The sequence below is a fragment of the Tachypleus tridentatus genome, chromosome 5 (assembly GCF_004210375.1).
Source record: "Tachypleus tridentatus isolate NWPU-2018 chromosome 5, ASM421037v1, whole genome shotgun sequence".
In the NCBI taxonomy this organism is placed as follows: domain Eukaryota; kingdom Metazoa; phylum Arthropoda; class Merostomata; order Xiphosura; family Limulidae; genus Tachypleus; species Tachypleus tridentatus.
The window spans coordinates 8,138,387-8,151,939 of record NC_134829.1 but is presented as its reverse complement, the minus strand read 5'-3'; the positions used below and the strand labels follow the sequence as shown (position 1 = coordinate 8,151,939).

Sequence of the window (13,553 nt, the reverse complement as noted above, 5' to 3'; positions counted from 1 at the left end):
TTGATAAATTAGCGAGTTTTTGTGGTATCAGTGAATTAATTTATGATTTGGTCATTCAACTGTGTATATAATATAATTTAAATTTTTGTATCCATGTATGAAATTTTAAAAGGGTTAGGAAATTAGTTCAAAGGTCGTAGATAGAAGACTTTTCTTTATTGTTCTGTGTTTTAAGAATGTATTTTTAAATGGTAATGTAAATACATATATAATGTATAATATTTGAAATACAAGTGTATGTTACAACACTACAGCTAAAATAGGGCCACTTTGTAAAGGCTAAAGGTCAATCTTATATTACTGGATATGGTAACATGAGTACACATGTGCTCCTTTGTAACCAGGCATGGTTGAATACTCTATAATAAACGTATAACATGAAATTTGGGGTGTTTAGGTCAAATATTTGTTTTGAAGTTAAAACTTCATTCGAGAAGGGGGGCGAAAAGCATAATTTAGTTGTATCAGTTTTGTTTTTTAGCAGTGGTTACAATATTGGTCAGATATGCTACACTTTTATAAAGACTTGGTAGATAAAATGACAAATGAAATATTGTTTTTTTCTTAAACATTTCGTATCTATTTTAATGTTAAAGATTTTGCATGTGAATTTGAAAAATTTTCTGATCATAAGTGTTTTTAATTTTAATATGAAAATTACTTTGTATGTTGGATAATCAACACATGAAAAGAAAAAAAGCATCAGATAAACATTGCTTAACAACCTTAAAACTTGTATACAAAATAGCATGAAACAAGTACAAACATGTTTTGATGTTGGTCTGAAAAGTTAATACAATATGTGAAGTAACTATCAGTGTTAACTTCTCTCAAGATTAGTTGTATATAGATGGTATTATGATGTTGCAGCAAGCAGGTTGGGAGAAACTTATAAATATTAACCTGATGCAACCAGTGGTTAAGTTATTGAATAGAAAAATTACCATGTCTTTTTAGTGTGTAATAAGTAAACTGTGAAAAGAACTAATGTATGGTTTGTGAAGTAACTAGTGGAAGTTTTCTTTGTTAGAGAGCAAAGGAATCTGTTATAAAGTTTACAAAACATAGGAACAACAAACAAAACTAGACATTGCATAATGTTTTGTCTGTAAGCTGTGGGAGGGCTTTGGTTGAGCAAAGTAAACTTAAGTTTTTTGGTAAATTACTTCAATGACAACTTTAATTGTGTGTAGTAAATTTGTCTAGTTCAAACTAGACATAATTACGAGAAAATCTTAAGCGAAAAGAATCATATTATTGACTTTGATATCAATATCAATTATTGGCTTCAAAACCATTTTTTGGAAAAATCTTCATTTGTATTGTAGGCTCAGGATACAAGTTCAAGTTATTTTATACCTCAATGTTTCAAACGTTCGTTTTGTGCTATATTTTGTTAGCTACATAACTGGTTTAAGTAAAAATTGAACTAGAAATATTAAAAAACCTAGTAAATCCTTGTCTGTGATCAACTCTGTTTCATATTTTGTTTGTTTGATGTCAATTTGTACACAGGTGAAGTGGTAGTGTTACTAAGACTATAGTTTTGTTGAAGAAATGACATTTGGACACGTTTCCACAATGTGAGGCAAATAATAAACTTTAAGATAAACATTAAGAAATGCTTCCATTTATAAAAATAGTGAATTAATATTTCCAAAAACTTAAAAATACCGGTAGTTACCTAACTTGTATTTTTTAATGCTACACTGTTCTGGCTTCGGAAAGGCTAAGAAGAAAGTTGTATGTTTCTCCCAAGAAATAAATGTCCTTATTCACAACATTCAGAAGCCATTCTGTTATCAGGGTGCGATATAACTAGGTTGGTTAATGCTGTGCACGAATGGAAACCAAAATACTGTGCCATAACCTGCAGTGTTGTTTATTATCTATTACATGCGAGAATTATCAACTATTCATTTCACTTTGCTATTAATGTCTGATTGTTGGTCTTTAAAAAAGAAGAGGCAACACTATGTGCTTTCGATGTTGTTCACTTGGCCACTGATAAAAAGGGCTGTAGTTAAAGAATTTAGACCTGTTGGTTCTGTTTCTTTGACAAATGACACTGTTAATACCATACCACTAGGTGATATTGGGGAGACTGACTCATTGTTTTCAGAAGGTATACTGCTTTTATATTTGAATTTTGCGATTGATGAGTCTGTTGTTGGTCGTGGTTTTATTAATGTTGATAACACTTGTTAATATCAGACCTAGTGTCGGGATCAGTTGGAGTAACACCTACTCTGCCAATTAAAGGTGTATCAGCATTTTTAAGAAACGATCTGGCTGGGTGGAAAGTTGTAAACCAATTACATTCAACTAAGGATGATGTTGAGGTGAAACCAGACGTGTGTTGTGGCTCGAGCTGATTCTAGAAAATTAAGCCAAAAACAAATGATGGGAATCTGTTCAAAGGACAATATCAGACATTCTTTCGATCCAACAAGGATAAAGTGAATAATTGTACTATTGACTCGTTGAACGTGAAGGATTTGGTTCACCTGGGGAAACTACGTTTGCTAGAAGTGAACAAGAAAGGGGTCCACAGATTTCGTCACTATTTAAAGAATGAAATGAGGAAGGTTTCAAATTGTTACTTGCTCAAAATAGGTGTGGTCATGAGATTACGGAGACAACCAGATTCGGATGACTGGAATGTAGTTTGTCAAGTCTTTGTTTTTAAAGCATACCGTTCTCAAACATTGAAAGTTGCCTACGAACTTTCAGTGAGAGGTCAACTAGTGTTAAAGCCGTAACAAAATTAGAAAAGATATTTCTGAGTTTAGTAAATCCTGTCGGTTGGTCAGAAAACCAAACGAGAAATATTTCCATTGCACATTTGAAACTTATCCCAGCTTTCGAAGAACCCTTCAGTCATATGATTATTGTCCGAGTTTGGCATTTATTTGTTGACTATAATGTGCGCAGCCACTCGATTACCTTGAAGCTATCTTCTTAAAAAACATTTCAGTCAAACATTTTTTCTAAAACTTTGATTAATATTTCTGCTTTTGTTGACTTGACCAAAAAAATCAGGGATCAAATTTAAATCTGGATTATTACAACAGGTTGTTTACCAGTTCGGTGCTAAACAAATTAGTACAGATAACTGTAGATGTATACTTCGGAGGATATTAATGGAAACTGTTTCTTTTATCTACAGCTTGAATCATTTTAGGAGTATATTCAGGGAACATATATTTTTTGCTTGCAACAGACTTTACTTGTAACTAAAATGTTGCCCTCTTCCCACAACTTTCAGGGCACATGGTAATTTTTGATGTTATTTTAGATCTAATAACATCTCGGTGCACTCAAGAAAACGAAGTATCAAATCCAGTCTTCCAGAACTCTTACAGTTGTATTTCAACAATAGGTTACTGTTTCTTAACGAGTTGCATACAAGCAGTAGAGGGATATTCGCATCACTTTAGGATTCAACTGATATCGAAACTATTCAGAAGTAGGCGATTTACTATAAAATCTGACATTGGATTACCATAATTATTGATTTCCATAGTAATAAGTTTGGATAAAAGAATTATTTTACTATTGTAATAAATTGAAATGGTCGTATGTTGCACGTTTTTGATAAAATCTTATTGGTTTTTTTGGTTAAACGTATATAACTTGTTACATTTTGAAATATTTAAAAGGATAGTTTACAAAGAAGACACTGAAGGATATTATGGCAGTGGTCTTCAAAGCGTTCAAGAAACTTTTTTTTTCTCACATTGGGCCACAATATACATATACTGTTGATTCATTTCTCTAATTATCCATATACTACCTGAAAAATAGGCGTTTCAAGATCACATGTAAGTTAATTATCTCACGAGCTGTTTTATGTAGGAGTAACCAAGGTGTAAAGCTGACACGTGGTAAGCAATTGTTTTAATGACACAGGAGCTCTGCCACTTGACAAGTTCAGTACACATAGCCACTGGAAAGTGTTAAATGTATCTATTTCGAAAGACTGCCCCTCTGTGTGGATTCCTGTATGTGGTGATGGGACTTTCAAGAGCTGTCTCTGTAAGACTTTAGAGAGGATGGTTAATGCTCGTCTTGTTTGGTTCCTCGAATCAAACAACTTCCTCTCGCCCACCCAGTGTAGGTTCCGACGACATCATTCCACCATGGACCACCTAATTCGACTTGAAACATCAATCAGAGAAGCTTTTCTCAAACGCCAACATCTTGTTTCAATATTCTTTGACATTGGGAAGGCTTATGACACAACATGGGGGTATGGCATTTTGCCAGACCTCCATATGTATGGGTTACGTGGCCATTTACCCATGTTTATTGAAAATGTTTTAATGGACAGGTGATTACAAGTTTCTGTTGGTTTGACACTTTCCCATTCTTTTGTACAGGAACTTAGGGTCCCTCAGAGCTGTGTTTTGAGTGTCACACTTTTCAGTATAAAGATAAATGCCCTCACTGTTGCAAGCGGGCTCTATGTTGACGACTTTCACATCTCGTGTCAGTCGTCGAACATGAGATATATTGAGCGGCAACTACAAACTGCCCTCAACCGTGTACTGAAGTGGACTACGGTGAACGGCTTTAAATTTTCTCTTTCTAAAACCGCTTGCATGCATTTCTGCCGCCAACGGGGTATCCACCCTGATTCTGAACTCCATATCAGTGAAGTTTTACTGCCAGTGGTTCCTGAGACCAAGTTCTTGGGGCTTATCTTTATACCACACTTAAAGCAGCTACGGGTCAAATGCACAAGAGCACTGAACATCCTCCGTGTCCTCTCTACTGCCAGTTGGGGAGCTGATCGATGTTTTATGTTAAAGATATATCATGCTCTTATTCGTTTGAAACTCAACTATGGTCTATGGCTCTGCCAGACCCTCGGCCTTAAAGATGCTGGACCCCATTCATCATCAAAAACTTCGACTTTGCACTGGGGCTTTCTGCACCTCCCCAGTTCAGAGCTTATATGTGGAATCTCACGAACCTTCTCTGCACCTTCGCCGTTTGCAACTGTCTTTATTGTATTCTTCGAAACTTCGTTTCTTACCAAAGCATCCCACTTTGGGATGTGTTCTCCTTCCTCAGTGGGTGGCCAAGCGCGTAAGGCATTCGACTCGTAATCCGAGGTTCGCGCCCGCGTCGCGCTAAACATGCTCACCCTCTCAGCCGTGGGGGTGTATAATGTGACGGTCAATCCCACTATTCGTTGGTAAAAGAGTAGCCCAAGAGTTGGCGGTGGGTGGTGATGACTAGCTGCCTTCCCTCTAGTCTTACACTGCTAAATTAGGGATGGCTAGCACAGATAGTCCTCGAGTAGCTTTGTGCGAAATTCCAAAACAAACAAACAATCCTCAGTGGGCTTACTTTTTCAAAACAGACAATCTGTTATTGCTCCTTTTGGTCTTTGCATCCAGGTGCAATTGGATGAATTGGGTCTGTCCTTGGAAAACATTGCAGAATCCACTAGTCAGCCCATTCCCCATGGCTTATTACAGCCCCCAAATGTGACCTTTCTTTAAGTCATCTGAAAAAGGCAGATACTCCTTCCAATTGGAAGTACCATCTTTTATTTACTGAACATCTTTCGAACAACCTTTCTATTCCAAATTATGGTTCAAAATCAGGCGACTCTGTGGGCTCTGCCATGGTTTGTTGCAGTTCGGTGGTTGCGTGCAGAATCCCCTCTACAGCTTCTGTGTTCACTGCTGAACTGTACGCCATATCTCTTGCCCTGGATCATATTGAAGCTGAGCAGTACTCCGACTGCACTATTTATACTGACTCCCTTAGTTCTCTACTGGCCTTGCAATCACTTCACGTTGGCTCAAACCCTGTTCTCGCTGATATTCAAAACCGACTGGCCCATTTCTTATTAACATCTACCTTTAACCAGTTTTTCTGGATACCAGACCACGTTGGTATTCGCGGGAATGCGCTTGCAGACATGGCAGCTCAATCTATCTGCTCTGGCACTATCACCACTGTGCTTATTCCTTACATGGACTATGGTCCTGTATTCAAGGCTCGGCTCCGTGCCAGTTGGCAGTCCACTTGGAGTGAGCATCGTGACAACAAGCTTTTTCAAATAAAACTCTATATTGGGCTTTGGCCGTCTAGCTTCCGTAAGGTTCGGAAGGAGGAAGTTGTTCTAACTAGACTACGCACTGGTCACAGTTTTTTAACTCATTGTTTTCTTTTATTTGGAACTGATGCACCAGTGTGTAGTTTCTGTAACACTCAAATCACTGAAAGCCACATTTTACTTTCCTGCCATGGTTACGACTCTCAACGACGGTACTATTTTAAACATGTTCTGTCCAAGGGTTTGTCTGTAACATTGGTAACAGTGTTATTGGTGATGGTGACACTGTCCACCTTGATGAAGTGTTTAGTTTTTAATGGCCATTTATCTTTTTAATCTCATTTAAGTGTTTGATATTTATTCATTACACCTTTTTAATTGTGGTTTTTTTTTCAGAGTCTCAATCTCTCTAGTTCAATTTGACATTGGAAAATGGCCAGAACATTAAATAACTCGACACCAGGACTGGAAAGGCCAACCTCAGGTGACTAACGCTGCTGTTTGAACGACCCGTTAGTCGTCCTGGTGAGTTGTTATTACAATTTTGCTGCATGTCTTTTAAACTTTTATTACTTTTCCTTTTAGTACTCGCCATAATGACACATAACCCGGAACCAGGACTGGAAAGACCAACTTCAGGTGACTGTCGGTGGTTCTTGTACTTACCTGTTAGTCTTCTTGGTGGGTTATGATCATTACCATTTTGCTAGAGAAAGTCCTTTACTACTCCTCTTACTCTGCTTTCTCTCTTAACATTGTAGACTAGGTGTCAACATTGGTTTTATACTTTTTCTGTTTTTAAATGATGTTTTGTTTTACATTCAATCCCTTTTATGTATTTTACTACATTTAATTTATTTTTACCTTTTTACTGGACGTTTGGCACAGATAGCCTAGCTGTTTTGTGTCATAAAACACTAAATCAATCAATCAATCGAAAGATCGCTACATGACAAGTATGGTAAACATGATCGTGTTAAAACTACATAACAAGCACATCATCAGCAGTAGATAATTGTGCTAGATACTGTAATACGTGTTATGTACGATAGAAGTACAAAACCTATTTTTACTGGAAAAGTTAAGAGACTGGTAAAATGATTTGATTCACTATAACAGTTCTGGTTGTGGAAGTTTCTAGACACAACTTGACCACAGGCTCGCACGTGTATCATGGATAACCCTGGACAATGTCACACTTTATAAATCTGTCGTATGGCATCAAGGAAAGAGACAGTAATAAAGTGCAAGCGATGGTTGGGTTATTCTAATAAGGAAATTATTTAGTCTATATGGAAAGAAAGTGAAGGTGTACTGGTAGCGAAGTGAATTTTATGTTTCTGTTTTGTGTACCAGCAGTTTCCTGGCAGGAAATACTTGATGTAGTATTTTTTTAAAGACAATTCTATTTTATACATTTGAGGAAGTGAACAAACAAATTTTAAACGAATAATTATCGAACGAGGAACGTGCGACTCGGTTATAGTTTTTTAAAACTTAGTTTTTACGGAAGTTACTAGTGAGTGCCATAAGTTTCTCATTGTTATTGTATGACGTTTTTCTCTCAAAGTACATTTTCGAGTATGGGTCTACAACCGCAAGGATCTTATTTTTTTATTTGTAGTCAAACATTAAGCTGGACAATGGGTTATCTGTGTTATATCCACCAGGGGTATCGAAACCTAGTTTCTACCGTTGTGCTACTGGGAGACCATATAATATTAAACTAGTGCAATGATTCAACATAATATCATAACCGTAATAAAAAATAACGTTAATTAATTTAAAAATTAATAAGTATGAAAAGTAAAAATCTAATAACTATAATTGCATACCAACATCATGTATTATCACCTAGCTGTTTCACAGTTAACACAAATTTACCATACCGGTCACCACTGAATTAACCGTTTCTTTCCAGTTAATTTTGGTAACTGTGTTAACAAATAAGCTGACTTTATTCTGTTGCTATATTTCAAAAGCGATAAGAAATGGTGCGTGATGAATGAAGTGGTGCGATTTACGAGTAGTTAACTAGTTTATAATTCAGTTGTGTTCAATACCCACCTAAGCCTTTTATTTTAATAACTTCTGAAACTTTTGACTACTGTAATTTTTCATCGATCTGTAAATGACTTTTATCAGCACAATGTTTCTAGTGAAACTGAGAAGAGACGTGCAATAAAGGAAAAGGATGGTTGGTGTAGAAGTGAAAATCTACAAATAAAATGAATGTTAAGCAGTTTGTGATTGTATGTTAGTAATTCTAACGTTTGCGATGGAGTAATTGAGGAGCACCCAGCTAATGACAAATAAGTTTACTGTAAAACTTACTGGCTGTCCCATGGGACAATATACAGTCACTGACCTTTATACGTTGACGAGTGTAAACTTCGTCAAAAATGAGAAGAAAACCTCCAACTCCTAACACACTAATCTCACATTTGATAGCTAACTGAAATAAATTTTGCGAAATAAGGTTTGACCTACAGGCTTTATATACAGTCGAGGTAGTTAAATGTCAGTAAATTCTTTTGTGAGCCAGTCAAAATTTTAAACTCAAATCGTTTTTAAATTAAGCTGTTTTCTGTAATGTTATCAACATTTTAATTATAAAAACAAAGGTCTTTAATCAATGGCGACTCAAGTTAAGTAATCAAGAAATATTTTTCCAATTTTGGTGTTTATACATTTCATTTTATACTTTCAGTGTATAGATTACAGTCTTAGTTTTATTGTCTTGAAATATTTACATGTTCTACACTAATTCCTGTGTACTGAATCCGAAAATTATTATATTATATCAATTTTTCTTTCTATCACTTATAGAATTCTCACAGAACGTTATATGTAATTTCACACAAGTCAATTATTTTCAATGAAATTGGATCACGTTTCGTTATGCTTAAAATGCTGACAACCACTGGCTATAGATTTCTTTAGACCAGTCGAGGCGTGAAAGTCTTATGGATCGTTCTAGAACCCACGAGAACCACACCACTAATATATAAACAGTTAATAGGCCGCACAACGTTGTTTCTTTCTGGATAGTATTTGTTTATGTGTACGCTTTAATATTACTTTTTCTTTTCAATATTATTTATTCGCCGCTGTGACACACAAAAGGTTGTGTAAATGACCCAAACACATTCTGTTATATTTGTAGTAAAAAAACAGAAGCGTATTTTATAATAAAACTTTGGGACCAAGACAAATCATGGGCTCTGCACAAAGATTGCAATGTTTGTATCGAAGAGTTGAAACAGTGGACTAAAGGTAAGGAAAAGTCTTTGCCTTTTGAAATTTAAATCCTCTGATATGAGTCTAGAAATCATGAAAATGACTGCTAGTTTTGTTTATATAATGTGCAAGGCTGACACTCGAAATCAAAAGGAAGTCATAAAAATATTGTCAATAACGTGCTTGACAAATTCGGAAAGTTCGGTTGTAATATGAGCTTGAAAGTTCATTTTTTACACTCGCATATTGACTGACCCTAAAAATCTCGGTGTAATCAGTGGAGAACAAAGGTTTCATCAAGGATGAAACTGGAGAGGATGTAGCAGGGAATGTAAAACATCAGCATGATAGCTGGTCATCGAGAATCTCTAGACACAATACATAAAAGAAAGACCACAAAATGTAGTTTTGATACTGAAAGACTGCAGATATCACAAAAAAATCAGAATGAATGAAGTTGTGTATTTGACATCAATGTTCTTCAGTTTGTAGTTTTGTTAACAAACATAATAATAATAATAATAATAAAATCATAATTTAACCTGAGTAAGATTTCTTCCCGATTCATAATAGTTAAAATTTCTGTAAAAAAACCTCATAATATTTCAAAAACAAATTTATAACATCTGATAATAATATAGAACAATCTCTCAATCACAATATAACACCCAATAATAGTAAAGAAAACACTTTTTAAAATCTGATAATATTACAACACACTTTCTCGATCACTAGATAATACACCATAATAATCAGAAAAAACATCTTTTTAACAACCTATCGATCAGTATATTACAACCCTACATGACGACGCAATTAGATAAAAAATATTCCTAGTTTCTATACTGCACTTCCCTACATGGTGACATAAGTGAAAAGACAATTGTAATAGTTTCTATATTGTACTACCATGCATTATGATTTCAGTGAGAAAACAAGTATACCAATTTCTGTACTGTACTACCCTACATGATTATATTAGACAATAACCAATTACAATAGTTTCCATGTGGTAGAACCCTACATGATGATGTCAGTGACTAAATATGTATACTAGTTTCTATACTGTACCACCATACAGAGTGATTTCATTGGATAAACAAGTATACAGGTTTGTATACTGTAATATATATGTAAAAATGGCTCATTTGGGTTGAGAAAATATTTTACGTAGAAGAGCGTAAAATATTTTCTCAACCCAAATGAGCCGTTTTTACATATATATTTCTCTACAAGTGGGTTTTCTCGACATCACTGATTGTATACCGTAATACCCAGCAGAATGATAACTGTAGATAAAAAAGTATACTAGTTTCTATATTGAACTACTTTACATGGTAGTGTCTGTGAAAAAACAATTACACTTGTTTCTAAGCTGTACTATGCAACATTAACAAGTCAGTGGATAAAGAATTATACTAGTTTTTATATTGTACTTCCTACATGGTGACATAAGTGAAAACACAATTATAATAGTATCTACACTGTACTACCCTACATGATGAAGTCAGTGGATAAACAAGTATAAGAGTTTGTATACTGAATTACCTTACATGGTGATGTCAGTCAATAAACAATTATTCTACTTTCAATACTGTACTATCCTAAAGGTGAAGTCAGTGGATAAACAATTATAGTGGTTTCTCTATTGTACTTCCCTAGAAGATGACATCAGTGAGTAACAATTATTCTAGTTTCTATACTCTATTACCCTACATGGTAACGTAAGTGAAAAAACAAGCATCCTAGATTCTATACTGTACTACCCTACATGGTGAAGTCAGTGGACAAACAATTATACTAGTTTCTATACTGTACTACCCTATATGTTGAGAGTCAGTGGAAAAAAACCATCCTAGATTCTATACTGTACTACCCTACATGGTGATGTCACTGAATAAAGAATTATACTTGTTTCTACACTGTACTACCTTACATGGTGATGCCAGTAAATAAACAATTATACTAGTTTCTACACTGTTCTACCATACAGGGTGATGACAGTGGATGTATAAGTATACTAGTTTTTATATTGTACTACCCTAAATTGTCAAGTCAGTAGAAAACGAATTATACTAGTTTTTATATTGTACTACCCTACATGGTGCCATTAGTTTATAACCAATTATAATAGTTTCTATACTGTAAAACTCTACATGATGACGTTAGTTTATAACCAATTATAATAGTTTCTATACTGTAGAACTCTACATGATGACATTATTTTATAACCAATTATAATAGTTTCTATACTGTAGAACTCTACATGATGACATTAGTTTATAACCAATTATAATAGTTTCTATACTGTAGAACTCTAACATGATGACATTAGTTTATAACCAATTATAATAGTTTCTATACTGTAGAACTCTACATGATGACATTATTTGATAACCAATTATAATAGTTTCTATACTGTAGAACTCTACATGATGACATTAGTTTATAACCAATTATAATAGTTTCTATACTGTAGAACTCTACATGGTGACATTAGTTTATAACCAATTATAATAGTTTCTATACTGTAGAACTCTACATGATGACGTTAGTTTATAACCAATTATAATAGTTTCTATACTGTAGAACTCTACATGATGACATTATTTTATAACCAATTATAATAGTTTCTATACTGTAGAACTCCACATGATGACATTAGTTTATAACCAATTATAATAGTTTCTATACTGTAGAACTCTACATGGTGACATTAGTTTATAACCAATTATAATAGTTTCCCTACTGTAGAACTCTACATGGTGACATTAGTTTATAACCAATTATAATAGTTTCTATACTGTAGAACTCTACATGATGACATTAGTTTATAACCAATTATAATAGTTTCTATACTGTAGAACTCTACATGATGACATTATTTTATAACCAATTATAATAGTTTCTATACTGTAGAACTCTACATGATGACATTAGTTTATAACCAATTATAATAGTTTCTATACTGTAGAACTCTACATGATGACATTAGTTTATAACCAATTATAATAGTTTCTATACTGTAGAACTCTACATGATGACATTATTTTATAACCAATTATAATAGTTTCTATACTGTAGAACTCTACATGATGACATTATTTTATAACCAATTATAATAGTTTCTATACTGTAGAACTCTACATGATGACATTAGTTTATAACCAATTATAATAGTTTCTATACTGTAGAACTCTACATGATGACATTAGTTTATAACCAATTATAATAGTTTCTATACTGTAGAACTCTACATGGTGACATTAGTTTATAACCAATTATAATAGTTTCTATACTGTAGAACTCTACATGATGACATTAGTTTATAACCAATTATAATAGTTTCTATACTGTAGAACTCTACATGATGACATTAGTTTATAACCAATTATAATAGTTTCTATACTGTAGAACTCTACATGATGACACTATTTTATAACCAATTATAATAGTTTCTATACTGTAGAACTCTACATGATGACATTAGTTTATAACCAATTATAATAGTTTCTATACTGTAGAACTCTACATGATGACATTAGTTTATAACCAATTATAATAGTTTCCCTACTGTAGAACTCTACATGATGACATTAGTTTATAACCAATTATAATAGTTTCTATACTGTAGAACTCTACATGATGACATTAGTTTATAACCAATTATAATAGTTTCCCTACTGTAGAACTCTACATGATGACATTAGTTTATAACCAATTATAATAGTTTCCCTACTGTAGAACTCCACATGATGACATTAGTTTATAACCAATTATAATAGTTTCTATACTGTAGAACTCTACATGATGACATTAGTTTATAACCAATTATAATAGTTTCTATACTGTAGAACTCTACATGGTGACATTAGTTTATAACCAATTATAATAGTTTCTCTACTGTAGAACTCTACATGGTGACATTAGTTTATAACCAATTATAATAGTTTCTATACTGTAGAACTCTAACATGATGACATCAGTGGCAAAAAAGTGTATTCGTTTCTATAGTGAACTACTCTACAAGATAACATCAGTGAGTAAACAATTTTACTAGTTTCTATACTGTACTACCCTACATGGTGTAGTTAGCAGATAAAGAAGTATAATAGTTTCTATATTGTACTACCCTTCATGGTGAAGTCAGTGGATAAACAATTATACTAGCTTATATACTGTACTACCATACATGGTGTAGTTAGCAGATAAACAAGTATAATAGTTTCTATATTGT

The 13,553-nt window shown here is 33.7% G+C and overlaps 1 protein-coding gene across 1 annotated transcript in view; it reads left to right on the top strand.

Moving 5' to 3' along the window:
- The first annotated feature begins 6,452 nt into the window (after positions 1-6,452).
- Positions 6,453-13,553, top strand: part of LOC143250449 (adult-specific rigid cuticular protein 11.9-like) — a 38,433-nt gene continuing 31,332 nt past the window's right edge. The window contains exon 1 of the mRNA XM_076501000.1: positions 6,453-6,601. The gene's annotated coding sequence lies outside the window, so the exon portion shown is untranslated. The remainder of the gene's footprint in view (positions 6,602-13,553) is intronic.